The following is a 5,563-nucleotide window of genomic DNA, read 5'->3' as shown; positions in this document are numbered from 1 at the left end:
GTCTTTTTACTTGGTCTGGTTGTGAGTATCCCCATATAACTTTAATCTACATCAATCAAATTATCTATAGGCAGTGCAACAGTGCAGGTATGCATCTCACAATATTTATTGCTTAACTTAAGTATGCTGCATACAGTGCTGGATGACAGAGCAAAGAATCATGCATCCAGTCAAAGTATGAATTACATAGATTCAAATATCCTTTAATCTGAAACGTTATTTTGATAGCTAGAAGAGAGAGGATGGCCTAGAGTCCCTACAATCTTGAGTGCATCATGGAATCCTAAAAGAAGGTACAGTTCAATTTCTATGTATTTCAACTTCATTACCCTCTAAACATTTTCTACCAGTTTTAACACATATGTTAACATACTTATAATCAGTTACTTCTACAAGATTTTCAATAAAAAAACAAATTCATCTGCTTCTCTTTTTTTTTTTTTTTTTTTTTGCACCTCATGCTCACCAGAAGCAACCACTTTTTAATCTCTTTTAAGTAATTATTTTGTTATTTATATTCATGCCTGTAAAAACACGTGCTGATGTTACCTCTTCAGATTTTTTTAGTTTTAGGAATGTACTATTTGCTCCTAGTATGCAACATAACAATTTAGTTGTTTCCACACACACACACACGTCTCCCTCAACCTCTCACCACACATGCATAGTTACCCTATTCGCCTGCCTTCAAAACAGTCGTGTTGTAATTTTGTTTAGATCAACATTCATTGTTTACTTTACTATGACTCTCTAAATTCTGTTCACATCAAAGCCATTCAATTAACCATAATTAACCTTTCTTCTCACACCACTTTTTGTTTTCCTGAAAGTTAACCATTTGTATGCTTTTTATTTACTTAGTATTCAATGTTGTTTTTATTAAAACAATAACACCAACACCAAACCCTCAGCAATTATCTAATTACCTCTTTGAAGTTTAGACACATTATGTATTCCATCAATTAATATTCCTAAGTGAGTCTTTTCAGGACACTGTTATCCTATGTTTTTCAGATTTGCTAGCCTTCTCCATCTGTTGTACCACGGATCCTCCTTCACCATAATCTCAAACGTAAACTATTTCTTTATCTCTCTTCATTTTTACATCTTTTTTCTTGTGCCCCATTCCTTTCTTGTTGTTTTTCCCCTTGTTTCGGTAGAGTACATCTTCTAGCAACTATGTTTTGGGATTTTTCTTTTGTTTTTATTTTAGATGCGGTATATATCAAAATGACTTTACACTAACATACGTTTTGGACAAAAATAGGATTTCAGTTTTTAAATCTTTTCCTTCGAATTTTGAAGAAACTACACCTGAAAATTCTATTTTCAATCTTGCTATGAAAATAGTCATCTTTATTATGTTATTACATAAAGATTGATTATGTTATTACATATAGTTTTTGTGTCCCAATTTGTCCAAGAGTGTCTTTTAATGCCTGTTTATACAGCATAATTATTGCTAGTACCCTCTTTGATATCAAAGAGGTTCTGATTTACATAATAAATTATGTGGTTACTCCATTTGTCCTGACGTTTTCTTCTCTGTAAGATTCTCTTTTTGTTTCATGTGTACTATAATATAGTGACGATGTGCTCTGCTATCATTCATTGATCTAAGCATTGTCTTTCCCTTTTGAGAATTATCCTTGCATATTTCAATGATGATTTTCTTCTCTTGGTTCTCTTTTCTATTTCTGAAGTTCTATTCCTATATAGGATTGGTCCCCTAATATTTCTGTGTTTTTTCTCCAACTCTTTACCTATTTTTTGTTTTAAGCTATTTTCTGGGGGCTTTTTACAACTTTATTTTCAAAGTTTTCTAATAAACTTTTTCCCCCTTTTATTTTTTTAATGTAGAAGAGCTTAGGGCTCTTATATGTTCCCTGAATATTCATTTCTGAATTATATTATGTTCTTGTTCTATAATGGTAATAACATCTATTTCTCTAACATATTAATGCAAAATTTGAAGCTTTTTTTTAAATGTTGTATGATTTGTTTCCTGTAAATTGTGTTTTTTTTTTTCCTCTTTCTTTGGTGTTCCTGTCAAATGTTATCAGGTGTCTAATAACATTTAATTGATTTCCTGTATTCAAGCACTGAAGACTCAAAAGCTGATTACGAGTTCTGAGGGCTTGAGACTTAACTATGAACAGTAAGTATCCTGGCAAGGTGATTTTCCTGGCCCTTAACTTTGGAAAATACCAATATCAATACATTAGGAATGTCTTTTTGATGTGCTCAGATATCAGGGAAGCCCATTTTTTAATTTATTGGTAAAAGGTATTGCTGTTCAGGTTCTAGAAACCAAGTTTGGAATGCTGATCAAACTGGAGAGGGTGGTGTCAGTATGCAAATGTTCTAATCCTTTGATTTCAGTGTATACTCCAATCTCCACTAAGCATTAGCTATAATGGTATTAAGTCCATCTTCTGGCTGCACAAATGAGAGAAACTTTTTGCTTTTTCTTAAGCTGACTTTTAACCACCTAACTTTATTTAAACTAACATGCCTGCAGTCACATACTTTCAGAGGTGTCTGGTACCACCAAATTTTATGGGTTAGGAGGACAGTAAAGTGCAAAATTGGTTAGTGTTTGGCATCCCCATTGCCTGCCTGGGAATTGTTTTCCTTGGATCCATTCTGTCCTTGATCTTTTGTTCATCTGTTCCCGGTTTCATAACTACAGTGGTGACTTTTCTCTCATTCTTCATTTTCTCCTAGACATAAGTTTTGAAAATAATTTCCATACTGTTGCATAGAGGGGTTTAAGAAAGAGCAAAACTTGATGTAGCCATTTAATCTACCAGCTTTACCTAGATGCTCTATTTTGTTTGTATTATTTTTAATAACTAATTTTGCTAAACATAAAGTCAGATGCCAAAATATAAAATTTTAATTTTATTTCTAACCTGAATTTAAATTTTATCTTGAATACCCATTTAACCAATAGTGGAAAGTCTCATCTTCATGATTCCTACTAAATTAATGGTTATTACTATTATTTGTTTGTTTTTCTCTGGTCTTTTTTACATGTAGATAATCTCATCACAATTTCAAGAACTCTCGGAACCTGGAAATTATTAATGCCATATTTCTGTCACTATACACTGCACAGAATGAGGATACTCTATTATCTACCACTTGCTAGGACTATATGCCCCAGTTCCTAGGATTTTAATTTACTGCTTTCACATCATGCTTATATGGGACAAGAATATCGGTAGAATTCCTGTAAAGTTTAACACCTTCCCAGTTATTCAAAAAAGAAAGCACAGAATCTCTCTGACCTCAAATCCCCATATCTACCTGCTTTCAATTATTTTGCTCTTTCTTATTCTTATAGACCAGATATTTCTAATTCTCTAAGAAGAGAAAGGAAGGGAAATTAAGACAGATTCTTGACTTAGCATACAATTTTCCTAATATATTATTTAGTTTAGAGGCTAAGATTAAACTTATTTTATTCCAACTTTGTACCTTCCCTCACTGAGGTGCCAAGACAAGATTAGTTTAAATGGAGAAGAGCCAAATGTAAAATAAATTCCATAGAAATATATATATACACACATACACATTTTTATGATTAGTAGACAAAATGATAGCCAATAACATTTCAGCTTTGTCATACCTAATTATCATAACAATTTACATGCAATTAATATACATTTGTATATATTTTTCCATTTAATATAATATCACTAGTAATGATACATCATTTTTATTTTCTTTATTTTTATTTTTGAGACAGGATTTCATGCTGTCACCCAGGCTGGAGTGCAGTGGTGTGATCTCCTGGTCTCACTGCAAACTCCACCTGTCGGGCTCAGGTGATCCTCCCACCTCAGCCTCTGGAGTAGCTGAGACTACAGGTACACACCACCATGCTGGGCTATTTTGTGTATTTTTTTGTAGAGAAGAAATTTGGCCACGTTGTCCAAGGTGGTCTCGAACTCCTAGCCTCAAGCAATCCTTCTGCTTCAGCCTTCCAAAGTGCCGGGATTACAGGGGTGACTCACTGTGCTGGCACATTATTTTTCTTTTCTATTAATATTATTGTGATGAATAAAGTTAGTATACAAATTGTACAAAAATTCCCTTTAAACTCTCCAAATATTTTGTTAAGATAAATTAGAGATGTAAAATTCCTGGATTAAAATTTAAAGCATAGATAGTTTTTATTGAATACAGCAAAATGATTTCAAAGTGGGTTTCACTAACTCACAATGTGGACAGCTTAGGAGAGTCCCTTTTTTACTACTTACTCACAATAGCTTGTGAGAGTAAGGGAGACCATCTCAGAAATTTTAATCATTTCCTTACTTCAGGAAATATGCTGCTCATTGTAGTAGAAACAAATTAGGCATAGTAGAAGGTTTAAAAAATATGAACAACCTGCAGAAATTCTTGCCCACATTAGTGAAGCAAAATGCAAACCAAAAATCAGAACAGGCCACTCAAGATCACAATATAAAGAACAAACAAGGAAAAACAAACAAATAAATAAATTCAGGCATAAATATTCTTTGGGGATTTGCTCATGAGATTTAAAAATAAGGACAGATTTCTGTATGTGGTTGCCTCTGAGCTGAATTTGGTAAATGAGGTTGAATATGTCTGCTCTAATTGACATTCAAAAGGCATAATCTTTTCTACCTTAACAATATAATCATGGCAGATGAAAGTGATTTTTAATTATCAGCATTCACATAAATAAGGTAAGAGCAAAAGTTCTTTGTGAAGTACTCGAGGCATATTTTAAATGTCATGAGAAGAGTTTGGAACAAAACGTCATAAGAAGTGCCTTAAAGTCTCAGAGTGACTATCTGTTACTCTTATGACTCTATTATTCATCAGTCCAATAATGAAAGATGATGGGTTCCAGGACAACCATGCCAAAAATAAATATCTATATTTATCTATAAGAGATGAGATAAATGAGAAATAATACCTAAGAGTAAGTGGAAACTGGCAGGGTCTTATACATTTAGTCTGATATTTTGTATTTGGTATGTATAATCCAGGAACTTGGACCCAAGACTAATAATAAAAATCTCCTAATCATATCTGTGTGATTAGGATCTATTATGTGACAGGTACTATTTTAAGTGCTTTATATATGATTACTTGTTTTAATTATAACGATATTCCTGTGAGGCATATATAATTATTGTACTCATTTTTTTAGATGATAAAAATAGGCACACGGAGTTAAGTAACTTGCCAAAATTCGAAGGTCTGATGAAAATCCAAAAGGCCTAGATTATCTGCTCAAAGCAGACCCCAACAGAAGAAATAACTATTTGGTACTAGTCTTAGTACCTGGTTGATTAAATAATTTGTACAACAAACTCCTGTGACATGAGTTTACCTGTAAAACAAATTTGCAGATGTACCCCTGAACCTAAAGAATATATATGTATGTATACATGTATATGTATATAAAATTAAACAATTTTATATATTTCTCTCTAGAAAAGTGACAGCATTTTCTAGTAAGAGCTATGGCATAGTTATATTGGCATTTAGGTCTGGATAAATATCTATCTTTACAGCCTAC

The 5,563-nt window shown here is 32.6% G+C and overlaps 1 long non-coding RNA gene across 1 annotated transcript; it reads left to right on the top strand.

Moving 5' to 3' along the window:
• Positions 1–232: 232 nt before the first annotated feature.
• LOC135967278 (uncharacterized) lies at positions 233–3,455 on the top strand. Its single transcript, XR_010581262.1, has 3 exons — positions 233–293; positions 2,101–2,158; positions 3,043–3,455. It is a non-coding gene; the product is annotated as an uncharacterized lncRNA (long non-coding RNA).
• The last annotated feature ends 2,108 nt before the right edge of the window (positions 3,456–5,563 follow it).

Source organism: Macaca fascicularis, chromosome 14 (assembly GCF_037993035.2).
Source record: "Macaca fascicularis isolate 582-1 chromosome 14, T2T-MFA8v1.1".
NCBI lineage: Eukaryota > Metazoa > Chordata > Mammalia > Primates > Cercopithecidae > Macaca > Macaca fascicularis.
This window is presented reverse-complemented; position numbering and strand designations above follow the sequence as displayed.